The sequence below is a fragment of the Hetaerina americana genome, unplaced genomic scaffold, assembly GCF_022747635.1.
Source record: "Hetaerina americana unplaced genomic scaffold, ioHetAmer1.1.p SCAF_118, whole genome shotgun sequence".
Taxonomy (NCBI): Eukaryota; Metazoa; Arthropoda; class Insecta; order Odonata; family Calopterygidae; genus Hetaerina; species Hetaerina americana.
In genome coordinates this window covers 792,300-808,839 of record NW_027286270.1, presented here as the reverse complement: position 1 = coordinate 808,839, position 16,540 = coordinate 792,300, and the positions used below count along the sequence as shown (strand labels likewise).

The following is a 16,540-nucleotide window of genomic DNA, read 5'->3' as shown; positions in this document are numbered from 1 at the left end:
CGTTTGTGCACCATCGTCTCCTGGAATGGGATCCGCCCGGAGAAATCACGCTACTTATATATATCTGATTTTCCTCAAGAATTTTTTGTTCGTTCAAATTTTTGAGTAATTCCCGTTCCTAATGGAGATTTTGCTAAAATATAATGTTTACCAATTGAAGAAATTCAAAGTTCTATCACGTCCGAGTGAGCTGTGATCTACGGAGAACTGTCTCGGCGCGCGGAAAGCCTTCTCGAATGGGATTCCGACGGGCGTTCAGGCGGAAGTACAGGGTTCGTCCTGAAAATAAGTCTACTGAGCTCAGGAAAAAAAATTTATTACACTTTTACATATCTTAAGCTAATATTCCTCAAAATAGGACCCTTGTGAGTTGATACACTTGTTCCAGCGGCGTTCCCATTCCTGGAACGCTCCCGCGAAGGCATCATCGGGAACCTCTCGAAGACTCGTCGTCGACCTCTTCTCTGCCTTCCACGAACATCTTGTGCCACCGAAAGATCATGTTTCTGGACATGGCTGACTCCCCGTAAGCCTGGTTAATCATACCGACGGTTTCGGTAGACGATTTCCCAAGCTTTACCGCAAATTTGATGGAATAACGCTGCTCCAAAAACTTCGGCAACGCGTTCCGTGACGTGGGTCGAGCGTGGAGGTTCGCGTTAACAGAGCTCCTCACTACACCACAGCTCAGAGCCGACTGCCTTTTTCAGCGTCGCTTGCCAACATACCCCCCTCCAATTGCAGCCCGTCAGAGCGGTGCTGGGCGCGCCTGGAGCGGCGCGCCCAGCCCAGGAGTCAGTACACTTATTTTCCGGACGAACCCTGTAGAGTCGATCGATGCCAAAGGCATCAGATCGCTTATGATTACAAGATAAGTAGGACGAATGCCGAATAGGAATTTGGGTAAGCGTAAAACGTATTCAAAAGGACAGGGTTAGCGGAAAATTCGAAATAGAATCAGAAAGCATTTTGATCATACGTCAGGGAGGTTCAGGGAAATAAGTCAGCGGTTTGGAAAATGCCAACTTATTAATTTCCTTTTTTCAAAGATTCTTCGCCAATGTCTCACCGACTTTCTCCGATATCTCACCAAATCATGCAGGCGATCCGATGGCCACTTTTGAAATTTCATATAATGGAAAAGAATGTTTGCTGAAAAATATTAAGCCTAATAAATCCTCAGGACTTGATGAAATACCCGCTCCTATGTTTAAGTACAAAGCGTCGGAAATTACGCCGCATCTATAAATCATATTTATGAATTCACTGGTAGATGACAAGGTTCCCAGTGATTGGAAAACTGCCAACGCACTGCCAATATTTAAAAACGGAGTCAGGGAGGAACGGAGCAATTAAAACACATTTCTCACGCATCCATTGACAAAGTACCTCATATTGCTTTCAATGAAGAACACAATGTATATTTGCACTGTTCTTCATTTACGCACGACTAGTTTCAACGCTGAGTCGTCATCATCAGGTACAAATTAATCTAGTCGCGGTCCATTACCTCAGTTAACTATTCCCAAAGCTAGAAGCCTATGGCATAGATAAAAATATCCTGGACTGGATTTACGACTATATGAATGGTCGAGTACAAAAAGTAGTCATAGATGGAGTTAGCTGTAATGGAGTAGAAGTCACTTGAGGTGTTCCCCAGGGAAGTGTTATCGGCCCTCTTTTATTCCTGATTTACATTAACGAAATTAACTGCTTAGTAGCTGGTAAGATACATCTAATTGCCGACGATGCAGTGCTTTAGAGAGATATGAGTAGTCCTGAGAATCAAGACCTATATGATATGCCTAACCGGCACAACACTTGACAATCGGCATTAAACTTAAAAAAGGGAGTAGTGATGATATTTTGGAGAAAGAGCTATTCCCACCCCAAAACCTGCGGCGACGCCGAATTGGAACGTGGAGACTCGATTAAAAATTTTCAGGCGTTACCCTCACTCACGACCTCTCCTGAGTGAAACACATACGAGGAATATGTGGGCAGCCAACAAAAAATTAGAATTTATTAGTAGAGTACTTGATTAATGTGATGAAAGGGCCAAAGAGAAATGTTATCTCTCGCTGGTTAGGCCTCATTTAGAATATAATCCTAGTATATGGGATCCTCAAAAGTTGGATTAATTGCCGTGCAGCGCAGAGGAGCTAGACTGGTAAAACGTTGTAATGATAAACTGAGTTGCGTATCCAAAATATAATGGGGGAGCTAGGCTGGGAATCACTCACGAAGCGAAGGTCACATTATAGATTAAATCTCTTGCATAAATTAGAAGGACGTCTCTTTAGCAGTGATGTTGAAAATGTATTATTATCCCAATCGTACTACTGTAAGAAAGACCATGTCAATAAAAATAGAGAGATGAAGTGAAGAACAGACAGATTTAAGATGCCATTTTTTCCTCGAACATATTGGGGATCACAAAAACATCGTTCGACCGCGATTGGGGAAATTGTTGTGGTGTGTATACACTCCCTGCCACACACCCCCCGGCGGTGGCTAGCATGGTATTAAAGATACGCACAGGAATCGCCTACGATTAATAGCCCAGCTCTCTACCCACTAAACTTCAGTGTCCCCCAGGCATCATGCCGCCCGTTAAATTAAAAAAAGTCAATGGCCGCCTTTTCCTGACGCCGCACGTAGTTTCAAAACCTAGATCTGCATATTGGAATGAAATGAAATTTTTGGGCTTAGCAATCCCACACACACAATTTCATTTGGATACGTGATGTAAGTTCCATGAAGTAACGCCGGAGACAACACATTTTCAGATATGAATCTTATCCCGCAAACTCCCAAAAATACCTCTCACTCGAGGCTATTGCATTTAAAAGAACCACGAACAAAGTAATCAACCCTGAGGTCGGTTGTATCGTGCAGGGGTAAATGCATTATTTCCATAGCGATCGGTTCTGCAGTCAATTTCCCTCTGTTGCTCGCCGAACAACTTGACATATCGGCGGAAGTTTAATTTACATTTTTGTCAGTGATACACCCGAATAATAAGCGCTAAACCGTGTAAACCAGCGATGTTACACAGGAAGCCAAAAGACAATTGCTGACGCCCTTATCCGCTCACGACCCGCAGGCCGCTCCGCTTTCGTGAAACCGAATGTACTGCGCAGGAGAGTCCCAAGCACACGGCACTGAGCGCCCACTTGGTGCGGCGCACAATAGCACCACCACTTAATCAGTCGAGGGTTTATTCCCCACTATGACACCGCGGAATGCGCCGGGAGGGGAGGGCGCGAAGGGGGGAGGGAGGGCTTCTTGCGTCGTGGTGCACTTTCCCTTTCCACGCCGCGCACCATCGGAGCCGCGAGCACACATTCCAACCGGCAGCCACATGCGGCCCGCAGAAGCAGCAGCACCACAACCACCTGCGTCATCGCGGCCCGCCGCTCAATCCCCGGTGCTCGCCACCATCTTCGAGTCGTGAACGTTCACTCGGGGAATGTCTCCTCCCATTCCCGAGTCCGCACGTAAGAGGATGACCACTCAAACTAATTCTGTTGTCGCAATATATATAGTATGCCGCGGAAGGCAAGCTAAGGAGATAATTGTCGTAAAAATAGCCATCGCTCATTTCTATTCCCTTCCCTTTTTCGTGTCCTAAAGTTCTATTTCATTGTTTGAAATTGGCAACTTGTTTCGAACCTAGTGTACATTTCACCAGCATGTACATAAATTTGCACGATAATTGAGATTTCTTCAGCGAATATTTTTCATTTTCCTTTCCTCGTCCCACACGGTAACATTGCAACTCCTGCCAAACACCTTTCTGGGGGATTCCGGGGTATTTATGTAGATAATTGAACCGCTAACTGCTCTCCAAAATTGTCGCATATACGTAATTACGGATATGGACGCTGATAAAAGGTAATTGCCGGCGCAGGCGAACAAGTTTGAAAACTAGTCGACAAAGGGTCGAGGAGGAGAAGACCCGAAAGAGATCTGCAAAAACTTGGGTCAAGTGTGAACGAAAGAAGTCGACTCCGTATTCTAGGTAATGACGTTTGTGGACAGAAGGAAGGTTTCGCGGATCCGTGGCTCGTCTCTCTCTGGATCTCCCCACGACGGGGCAGCACTTGCACGGGGCCTCGACTCTCGCGCGAGCACCGGAGGCGATGCAAGTGTGATATTCGGTTCAAGGGCCGCGGAGAAACCAATGGAGGGCACTCATCGGCAGGGTGGGAGGGAACACATGCATTTACTACATTCTGGAACACTATTTTTTAATTATTCATAAGCTATGAATTACATGAACAAAAGTAAATGACTGAAGTAAACAATCCAGACGCCTGAGGGCGTCTGGATTGTTTACTTCAGTGATGATGGATTCGCAAAACGCTAAGCCTGGAAACATCGAATATCAAAAGTGAATGAACTTAGCGGCAGCGTGCAGAATACTCTTGTGGACCATGCCCTTCACAGTCCTGGCGGATTTCGTCAACAGTCACTTCCAGGAGTCTCAAGCAACACCGAACTCTGGGCTGGCCATAGGAAATGGAAGGGAATAGCCGTTGAAGAAGACCAGGGGGATTTTACCAATAGTATTAGCAGGGTCAAATATATCCGCTTCGAAATACGCATCCCTGATTATGCCAGCTTTTTGTTTTTAAATTCCCTTTGCCTATCATTAATCCCTTTCTCTTGTCGCTCCTGTCGCTCTCGTACGCCCAATTCAGAGTGAAAGAGTACACGGACTTGAACTAGCAGATCGATGGACCTCGCAAAACCCGTCCTCTCTTCCAAATCTCCCTTGGGCGTCATTTATGCAAGAGGCCCAATGGCATTCCGGACGAATTCGCATTTCCCACTCGACACGACAGCATTGAGTTTGGGTAAGCCGCATTAAGCAGCTGACACTTTGCCCCGCACATAGCCACGGGAATTTCATGCGACGTTGACAATGGTCGCACAAGATCGGCGAGGCAAACGGTGGCGGGCGTCCGGGTGTCCTCCTCGGCGAGGTCTCCTGCAAATGGCGCTCGCTCTCGCGAGCACCAATTTGACTTCCCACCGTCACGCAGCAACGAAGACGCCCTTCGATTCCGCACCACACTTCGCGTCACGGATGAGGCGAGAGCCTCCTGCGCGGGCACAGGACACCCCGCATCAAAGCGAGGACCGCATTCGGCGGGCGATCGAGGCAGAGGGCGGGACAGATGGGTTCCATGAGCATTCATTCGAGTCGACCCATCATCGGCTGCACTCAGCTTTCGGAAGAAGACGCTGAAACGCAGAGACGACCGGCGGAAGGCAAGCAAGACAAGCACGCCGATTCTCCATACGTGAGATCCACCGCGACAAACGACACGCCCTCGGGTCACTTGGGGCACCAGGTAAGGGTTAATGGTGTGCTTCGGTGCCGGGCAAGGTTGGTGAGGTCGCCGCGGTGTCCAAGGACGCTTCGATTGCCGGCACGAGGACACGGCGACCGAGGAGGACCTCTGGAACGGACGCTCCACGCGCCCTTTTCACGCACGCGTTTCCTAAATCTATCAAACCACTGCAGTACCCTTTCCGCTTGAAGAATTCGCCGATCTCCCCTCCTTCCCTCGGCCTTCGGAAGCCGCCCCGCCCGGGGCGGACGGCCCGTCCCACTCCCTGCAGCCAATCAACTCTCGCAGAGCACGGGGAGACCAGGTTTCCCGAAGGGACGGACGGAATCCTATGCCCCTCGATCCGAGAATAAACACGCTCAACAATCGCTTATTATGAATCAAAAATGTTGCAAAAGAACATGATTATTATTGGTATTGCACCGTTTAAGGGGCCAAATCCCCTACCTGTGACCTTAGGGGTGGAGCCCATTAGTAGCATGTCCATGTGATAGCAGAATTTCCCCTTATAACTTTTCAGCTCTACGTGACCTGTCCTGTAATGGTGTAGGTCTGTCGCATAAATAGTTGTTGTTCATTCTTATTTCCATTTTTCGTATAACAAATAACCTGTTTGTCAGGTTAATTCAACCCTCGTTTTGAAGTGAGTTCTCCTGCAGAATGCGTACAAACGCGCACGTTATTTTACAATTTTTTGCTGAATATTTTTCCCTTTCTCTCCCATATCCTCCCTAATTACTTTCCGCCTGGTGCTTGCGCCCCTTGCCATACACCTTGTCGATGGATCGCGGGATGTTTATTTCGAAAAGGTGGCTTTTGGATGAATCCACACTGAACAACAACGCAGGTATGAAGTCCTCAGTTTCCCCTAACCAAACACAGATTTAACTTCCAAAAACACCAGAAAACTGTACACTGTACGTAAAATAAACTGATTTGCTCAGCAACTCCATTGATAACATATCCCATTAAAATTAATAAAATGACCTATAAATGATTTTTGACCATATAAACAACTTGTTGGTACCCAGCAATTATATGAACTTGATTGATTATGCGTAAATGAACTTCACTCACATAAAGTGGTGTTAAAAAGATTCAAATTCAATCACTTGTTTCATTACACGCACGCAGCATTTGAAATCAAAGTTTTCATTTCGAAGCAACTCGTACTTTGCGCCCCCACCCCCAATCTCAATGTCCCTCGAACGTCTTAGAGATCACGGCCGGGGTGCTTCTCCCCCTGCTAAAGGAGCGAACCCTGGGGGGAGGGGGGGAGTGCGTAGGGCATATCACGATGACGGTTGGGATGTGGAGGAAGGGCTTCATTTGCGGAAACAGGCACTTCAACGGTCCCATGTCTAGATCCCCCTCCTCGGACACGAGCATTTCGAGCGCCTTTGGTATTTTGCATCTACATCCACGTAATTCGTCGCAAGGGCGTGTGGCGGGGGATGAGAGGTCACCAACCGTGAAATAGAATAATACCACATGCAAAACCAGCAAATCCATACTTATCTACATGCACCTAAAGCGGCGTTTATATTAATGGAACAACATTTTTACTTTACACATATGCAAATACATATACTATCATACTATCAGATAACATATATAGTAGATGAACAAACACACGTACCAACGAATATACATTATGTCTACGCAGCGTTTAATCTTGTCCTCACTTGTAAATCAAAGGTGTTTAATGTTTCTAGGATGACTTCAATTTATTACTATTATGATTCCTGATTGTCCGTGGAAAGTATTTGTAGTTCTCTCTGTACTGGAGTCCACCTCCCTTATCTGTTTACATTTGTGCTCTGACCCACTTAAATGGCCTCGGGCCACAAAAATTCCTTTGGTATAATTGTTTTAAACTAGTTTGTTCTCAAACTTTCTCAAAGTCTCACTTGTTCTCTTCGCGTATCAAGTGGCTCTTCCCCGCCTAATTCCCCTGAAAGGCCTGCCTCACTCGTCTTCTTATCGTGAGAAATTTTGACGTAATCTGGCAGATATTCTCTGGACTTTTATCTTATTATTTTCACCTTCCCCTTAGAATTCCAAATGCTTGACGCGTATTTCAAAAATGGTCTAACTAGAGCAAAATAACACCTCTCTATAACTTTCTCATTATATTTCCCCACCACTTGTTTAATGAAGCCAAGTTTCTTTAAAGCTGATCCGCATATTGCCCTGACATTCGCTCCCCATGAAAAGCGGGGTCTTAGAACTACCCCCACATATTCAATTTGATCTGCCGTAGTTGGTTTGCAATGAATTCTTTATTTGATCATTCATGTCCTTCTCACAAATTTCTCTGCTAAAAAATTTCAAAACTTCGCACTCTCCTATGCTAATTACTGATCCCCATTCCTTGCAACAATCTGATATTGTGTCTCTGGAGAGTAGCTCGCAATCTGGTGGGGGCCTTATTTCCCTGAATACCACCTTGTCGCGCGCAAATAATCTGAGATTGTTGCTGACGTATGAGCTCAAGTCTTTAATGTATATTCAGAATAGAAGCGGCCCTATTATACTTCACTGGGGGACGCCAGAAGTTACATCGCTTTCCGTCCAGCACAACCCATCGATGCTTGCGATTTGACAAGAAGATCCATATCTAATTTATCCAAACTTGGGCTGAAACACTGGGCATGGTTTCGCATACGTTTTCTGAAATGTATTCATTTATTTTTGGTCAGAATTATTTCCTACTAATATTTCCTCCCATTTCATGATACCCCCAGCGCCCTCCGAATGGAAAAGAGTGGAACTTAAGAATACTCCACATCTCTTTCGGCAAATTAATCCGTTTGCACTTCTCATTACGATTTCGAAAAACCAAGAAAGTTCTGGTGAACATAAAATTCACTGTTCTCTCCCCTCCGGTTGCCATTTCCCTGCTGTAACTCACTGCACTTTAAGTCTAAACACTGAGGGCGTAAATTAATGGGCAGGAACATGATCGAGTCGACCCGCTACCAAATCATCACTTCCTTCGCCGCAATTGGTTAATACGCGACATAATTAAAATACACCTAGCAACCTTTACAAGGGATGCTAATGTATCCATGAAGTAGCCCGATTATCGACGAAGCGTTCAATTCTCACTCCGTAAACAGTGACTGAAGTTTCCTGCATAGGAAACACCACCGCCAACATTCCAATTCGTGATTGGTGTATTTTCTGTGGGTCGCCGTGGGTGTATGTACAACCCGCTAATGGAACACGTATCCCTCTGAGTCACGGTCCTCATCCCGCGACGCCAACACGAATTGTTTCGTGAAGTGAGGGACAGGACGACCCGATCTTCACTTCTCACGAGTCTTCGAAGATGCTCTCTCTTCACACAGAAAATGCACATTTATCAGATATTTGCTACGGCCGGGCCACTATTTCCGCGAAGGCCAACAAAACGGCGAGTATCGATTGCCCATGTCGATGGACCGCTTCACAGCATTAATGATCAAGGGGATAGGAAAAGTATTTATTTCCCCGGCACGCCCGAGAAAAACTGCGTCCAATTCCAGCTAGCATCTTAGTCCCCTTCTCACTTCTGGCAAGACCTGTCTTTTGGTACAGGCCTGTGGTATGAATGGTTGTGGTTCATTTTTGTTCCCTTTTTTCGTGAAACCAAGAATAATTCATCAAAGCTGAATTAACCCTTGTTTTGAAAGGAGTCTTCCTCCAGCATGTATCCAATTTTGGGCGTTCTTTGATAGTCTTTTACTGAATAGTTTTCCCTTCCGCTCCCATATCCTCACTTATCACAAACCCTTCCCACCTGCCACACGCCCTTTCGGTGGATCTTGGGCATTTATGTCGATCTAAAAATCCTTCATTCCGCTGCTTCGAGTACACATCTCAATTATACGGAATTATCATTCGGCTATCGAAGTCATCCAACCAGGCAGGACTCGGCAATTTTCATGAAACAGCATCGTCTCCGCATCCCCAATCTCGCTTTTTCCCTTTTCACTGCAGCCCACACCCCCCAGTACAGCTCCCCCATCCTAGCCCCCGCTTACCCCCTCCATTCAACATCCACGACAGGACAGTACACTCATTTCAAAGTGTGTGCCTATCAGGGCTTCCACATACTCCCGTTAACACAAGTTGCCCCAGCAAATTGTTTAGAGTGGCTTTCCAAATTAACTTACTCCTTTACACACACATACGTGTGTACAAAACACATATAGTGTGTATGTTAGTTGATAGAATATATATATTTGCATGCGTGTAAGTTAAAATGACATTTGCATAAATTTGAATTTATACATCTCTGCGAGTGTAAATTGGCATGCATTTTTTCATTTCGCAAGTGGCTTTTTATGTTTTACGGGTGGCGCCGTCACTCTCGCATTTCCTCTGCAATAATCCGGCGGTGGAATCATTGTTAAACGTAATTATGATAAACAAGGTAGCGGGCCAAGATTATTAGAGGAGCTAGACTGGGAATCACTCAATAGAGCGAAGGTTAAATTACAGATTGAAGCTCTTGCATAATTTTGAAGGCGGTCTCTTTAGCAGTGATATTTAAAATGTATTATTACCCCATCTTACTACGGTAGGGGAGTTCATGCTAATAAAATTATAGAGATTTAATTGTAGAACACATAGATCTAAGTGAGATGTCATTTTTCCCACTAACGATAGGGGATCATAATATCTTTGTCCTACCGCGGTCGGGGTAAAATATTCGGGTCAAAATTAGCCTGGAATGTATTCACCCCCTGCCACACACCCTGGCGGTGGCTTGCACGGTACTAAAAAATATCATTGCCTAAAAATGCTTCCGTCTATGCAACTACGAGGCCATCGTGGTCTCCAGCCAATGCCCTCCCTCTTCGAAACCCACCGCGAGAGCAACCCCCAACGCTTTAAACATGGATCATTCATTCAGAGCACATCAGGTTTTGGCTTTTTTTCTACCAATAACCAACTAGAGTGTACAACCAATCACTCCCGATCATTCAAATTCCCCGACGGTAACAATAAACCATTTGGTGTTTCCTTGCTCATCTCACGAGCAGATAATAAAGGATCGAAGTGAAAGTAAAAATGCATGCGGCTATAAAGAACGGGCGGCGGGAATTATTCCTTTAAAAAAGAGGAATACTTCGAGATGTAGATTGGATGGAAAGCATTCTCAGAAGGACGAAACGTCGAGGGGCAATCAGTCCCTTTCTTTTATCACTCACTATCCCCGGATTTCGTTATTCGATCACTTTCTTTCGCGGGATTAACATTTTTGATTGCACGATCAAATTGATTTTGCATTCATGGTTCGTTGACCTAACACCCCCCGCCACACGCCCTGGCGGGCTATTTCGTGGATTTTGATAATTCGCAGTAGGCCCATCACACCTCGCCCAGTCCAAAGGCGGGCCGAGATTGGAATGGAATGCGAAGAGGAGGGAACGGGAAGGTTGAAGCACTGCTTCGGTCGGGATTCCATCGACACCGCGTCACAATCTCCCGGGACCACCATTCAAGCGGACGGGAGGCACACCATCGCCGCGAATCAATCGTCCCACCAGAAGTGCGCCCAATGGCCGTCAGTCATCCGCCAGCATATGCATAAGTGCGGATGTCAAGCGCGAAATGAGAGGGCCACCGTTGGATTTGCCCAGACCACCACCTCCCCTCGTCACGCGAGCGAGTGACGGCCGGTCGGCCCCGAACTGTGTGTAGAGGCGGGCGAGCGGGCTCCTCACCTCACGTCTGCATATTTTCCAGGAGCGTCACGACTCTCGTCGAATATTTAAAGTCGACATATCCAGGCGTGTCAGCCATCCGTCATTGCTTTTATTTCACGAATGCTTTCCGATATTTTTACGTGAATCAATCGTCTGTTTTTAATGAAGTCTATGGGACGACAAAGGCGCCAAAATACCTGTTTTTTCCCCATCGAAGGTTCGTTTGCATAATGAACGACGTGGAATAAAAGAGAAAACATCTGCTTACACGGCTAAGGTGTTGAGAGGCAATAGATTACGAGTACTCAGTAATAAGAACAGTGAAGGGGACGAGGTAAATGTGGAAGGGGAGTTGTCCAAGGCATTCTCTCCCCTCCCGACGAACACACGCGGATTACTAGGGCCAAGCGAGTTGCGTCGGGGAAATGAGCATTTGGGGGGATTGGGAGCGAGGGGGGAGTTGCCGGGGGTCGGGACTCACCTCTCGGCGGGCACAGACTCACTCCTCCAGGGGCGGGCAGCCGGGATCGATCGATCACACACATATATACATATAATCCACACACGCGCGCGCGGTATACTCCCGCGGCGGGGTCCCGAAGCAATGCTCACTGTTGCTGCGCGACACTCGAGGGACACATGGCGCCCGTCTCGGTCGTGCTCCCGCGCGAGGGAGGGAGCAGCGCGGGGCGGACGGTCCAGTCCAAGGAATCGCGTCTACGGATGCTCTCCGTCCGCCACGGGAGGGCGTCCACCTCTGCGAATATCATCCACGCTACGCGAAGGAATGCGATCCCGGGAGGGCGCGCGAGGTCCGTCCCTTGGCGAACCGCTCGGTCGCCGCACTCGGATTGAGGAGACGCCGCTCCTGTTTCGCGCGCGTAACTCGCTCTGATATCGGGAGAGGTCTCTGTGGCGGCGACAGTGCTGCGCCCTATCCCGTGGCAGGCAGTCGAGGGCGGGAGGGAGGGAGGGAGGGGGAAGCCGCCGAGAGACGGACAGGGAAGGAAGACGGACGTCTCGAAGGGGAAAGTGTAGTCGCTGGAACGGGAAGGGGTCGCCCACCACTTGCATGCTACGTAAGAGTAGCCTTCGTCTCCCGATTCGCGCCGTGGGTGGGGGAGGGGGGCGCAGTCTTTTGTTGCGACGGGGAAGGTGTTTGTTTGTTTGGGATTGGCGTGCTTCCTCTCCTTCGTGAGTGGCCTCTTTGGGAGCCGCCTCCCAAACGATTATCATCACTCAAGTGTGGGGCCGGTGTGCATATGCCCCTCGAAAGGGACTTTCCCGCACCATCTTCACTTCAACACGAGAGCTCCAACTACGACGACTTTCCTCGCACAACATGCACTTTTTGGTCATGATGTGCTAGTTCGGATGAGACCAATGTTACAGTGGACGTGGTTTTTCTAAAATTTAAAAAAGCTTTCGACGAAGTACCTCGGAGTTATTTATCAAAAAACTAGAAGCCTATGGCATGGATGTAAATATCCTAGGCTTGATTGCAGGCATTTTTAAATGTCTCATGAAAGGGAATTCATAAACGGCTCTGATCCACTAAAGTCACGTCGGGTGTTCCCCGGGGAAATATTATCGTGCCTCTTTAATTGCTTATTTACGTTAACGACACTAACTCAGTGGTCAATAATTATTACAGGCAATCTGCTGATCAAGGTAGGTTTTGCATGGAGAGGGCTTCCTTTTGCTGACGACAAGTTAGTGGATTTTTACCTGAGATACTTTAATACAAAGAACCCGTCACTTGCGGCGACCTTTTGTGAAAACGCTACGGAAGAACTTATTTGGAATGTTAGCTTTTCCCTTACTGTCAGTATGGATGCTATTATTACCATCCCATAAGCAAGCCACGGTTTCCTAACCCCCTTTACCTCTCAGATCAGATCGCATTAGGATCACTGTCCGAATATTTGCATAGTAAAATCCGTTTAAAGTTTCGTAAGACACCACGTATAATTGTCTTTTGGTTTCAATTCTATAAGATCTACATTTGTCCGATAAATGTCTATTCTCCAAGGAAGATATGTTCTCGCCTGCTCTCCTTACTCTTAAGTGTAGCATTCTCTGCTTTCAAAATGCTTTCCTAACACCTTAACGAATATTGTGCCACCTGGGGTCGCGATTTGTTTCGACGTATTTTATAGGGAGTCGGTGATACCTCTTTTCATAATACTGACAAACCAAGTGTCCAAGTTTCGTCCATGTTGGCACGACTTAAGCGCATTTTGAACTCGGGTAGCGAAGAGTTTAATTTACTTGCAAAAGTTTCGAAGTCTGCTTTATGGGAATTAAAACTTTTCCGTTTTGGTTTAATACTCTTTTTTTATTTCTGCGCCTAAGTTGACATGAGCGAATCCCCGGGTCCCGAAAACACACCGGCTAGGGTGTTAAAACATTTAGCTCCCAGTTCAACCCCGCACCTCGAAGCTATATTTAACAAATCCCTCACAGAGTGCCAAGTCCCTGAGAATTGGAAAACCGCGCAGAGAGCACCCATTTTTTAAAAAATGGTGACTGGGGGGACTTCAGCAATTACATACCCATTTTTTCACTCACTTCTATGAGTTGCAAAAATTTGGAACGCCTAATTGTCAGTTCGATAATGAGATACCTCGATAGTATTTGCGTTTTAAGTGACAATCATCACGGTTTCAGGTAAACCCGCTCATGTGAGATTCTTTGAGGACTATTCACACATGATTTACTCCTATCGGGTGAGAGAGGTAGGCAAGTGGATGCGAGGATTTTTTGATTTTCAAAAGGCATTTGATAAGGTATCCCATGGTGAACTCATTCATAAATTAAAGGTCGCAAGTATAAACAAGGGCGCAATTAATTGGGTTGAAGACTTCCTTTCAGAGCCGGAACAGAGGGTAGCCCTTGACGGTGCTAGTTCCGACAGCGCACGAGTGACCTCGGGGGTACCTCAGGGAAGTGTAATCGGGCCGTTGCTTTTCTTGATTTTTGTTAACGATTCGAACCGCGAAGTGAAAAGTAAGATCAGGATTTTCGCGGATGACACGGTGATTTATCAGGAGATATCTGGAGATAAACATCGTTTAATTCTAGCACAGGATCTAGATTGCATTTCGAAATTGTGTTCCAAATGGGGATTGTCATTAGACCTTAATAAATATTCGGTGGTAAATTTCTTTGCAAAATAAACGGGATTTGTTGGCACACTAGCTGGAGTTGACTCAGAAGTAGTTGATACGGTAAAACACCTAAGTGTTACTATAACTAGCGATTTAACACATACATGAAATCTGCGGGCAAGCAAATAAAATCGGGGTTTATTAGACGCACTATTGGTAGGAGTGAAGGACAAGGAATGTTGTTACCATGATCTTGTAAGGCCTCAGTTGGAGCAGTATGCATGCAGTGTAAGAGATCTGACAGAAAAAGGCTTCATTCAGGAAATTGAGAAGGTTCAACGCAGGGCAGCCCGTTTCGTTAAAAACTATTACGATAAAATGGAAGGTAGCATTGAAATGCTTCTGGAGCTGTGTTGGGAATCAGTAGAATAAAGACGATTCAAAGGTTCAACATACTGAAAAAATTCAGATACGCATCTTCCAGCTTCCAAGTCTCGCAAATGTTTCGCACTCCTACACACATTGGTCGTTTGGATCATGTATATAGAATTCGGGAAATACACATAGATGCCAGAACCAGCAGACTCAAGGACTCCTTCTTCCCATGGACGGTACGGGATAGAAGCGGTAGGGTTAGAGATGGCAAAAATCCCACTTGCCACCCGAGTCATCTAGGGAATGATTGCATCGGGACAATACGAGGTCCGTTAAAAAATTATCGCGACTCTTGCATTTTTTCAAAAATTATTTATTTATTCATGAATATCTATTTTTTCCCCTTCAAAGTAATCCCAATGAGATATTACACACTTGGGCCAACGTTTTTTCAAATCCTCGAAGCACTTCAAATAATAATTTTTTGTGATCTTGCTAAGCTCCTCCTTCGATGGTGTCTTTATCTCGTCAATCGTAGCGTAGCGTCGTCCTTTCATGAGCCTCTTCAGGCCCGGGAACAAGAAAAAGTCACTGGGAGCTAGGTCTGGGGAATACGGTGGCCGCGGAATCATAAATGTGTTGTTTTTGGCTGAAAATTCGCGCACAAGTAATGATATATGAGCAGGGGCGTTGTCATGATGCAAAAGCCAATTTTTATTCTCCCACAAATCTGGGCGGTTGTAGCGGATTGCTTCACGAAAACTGCGCATAACTTGCAGGTAATATTCATTATTTACCTTTCTACCCTGTGATAAGAACTCATGATACGCTGAGCCCCTGCAATCGAAGAAAACTGTAAGCATAACTTTCACATTGGACCGAACTTGGCGCGCTTTTTTCGGTCTTGGCTCGTGCTGCAGCTTCCATTGGGATGATTGGGAGTTTGGGAGTTTCTACGCCATAGCTCTAAACCCATCATTCGTCACCAGTTATGACCCTCTGGAGCAAATTTGCTCTGTCGTCGCAGTCAGAGTCCAACACCTCATTAGTAATGTTCATGCGTTGCTATTTTTGGTCGAAATTGAGCACGAATTGAAGAACGAATTTCGCGGCGACCTGTGTCATGCCCAAATCATTGGTAAAAATCAAATGGCAAAAGCCAATCGTTATGTTTAGGTCCTCAGCAACTTCTCTAACGGTGATTCGACGATTGGCCAATGCTATTTTCTTCACTTCATCAATGTTTTCGTCTCTTGTTGACGTGCTCAGGCGTCCGGCACGCTCCTCGTCGTTCACATCTTCTCGGCCCTCTGAGGACGTTTTGTACCACCTATAAACGTTGTTTCGGTTCAAGGTAGCTTCTCCATATGCCACAGTCAACATTTTGAATGCGTCTGCCTACTTAATTTCGTTTTTCACACAACAGTTGATACAGATTCTTTGATCCTTTTTTTGGAACGGGCAAAAATCGAAGACAAGCCAAAACGCGTCTATGCAAAACAGCTGTCAACAATTAACTGAACATTAAAAATGGCCGAACGTTTCGGCATAAGTGAGAGACATAACTATCAACATAATGCCACAAAAAATCGCAAATAAAATATGCGTTACCCGCGGAAATTCAAATGTCGCGATACTTTTTGAACACACCTATACACATGAGGGGAACTCCGGGTCGACAGGCTGGAAAAGATTAATGCTATTAGCCGTGCCTCTGGTCTCTCCTTCTCCTTTTCCTAACAACAGTTCCTATAGTATCTTTACTTTTGATATCCATATTTTATACTATTTATGTATACCAATTATTCATCAATAGTACTGACTCAAGATTTTCACTACAGTACAGCCTGATGATACTCTTATCTTGTCAATCCGGTTCAAGCTTCTAAATTCCATTTCCTAACCAGTCGCCCCAGTCTTATCTTTTTGACAAGGTCGCTGCACTTCAGGAGCACTGAATTGTGATCAGAGTCCGCATCCGCTCCCGGGAAGC

At 46.0% G+C, this 16,540-nt stretch overlaps 1 protein-coding gene across 1 annotated transcript in view; it reads right to left on the bottom strand.

Moving 5' to 3' along the window:
* LOC139685592 (uncharacterized) overlaps positions 1 to 11,950 on the bottom strand; it is a 79,258-nt gene extending 67,308 nt beyond the window's left edge. The window contains exon 1 of the mRNA XM_071582536.1: positions 11,544 to 11,950. The gene's annotated coding sequence lies outside the window, so the exon portion shown is untranslated. The remainder of the gene's footprint in view (positions 1 to 11,543) is intronic.
* Positions 11,951 to 16,540: the final 4,590 nt, after the last annotated feature.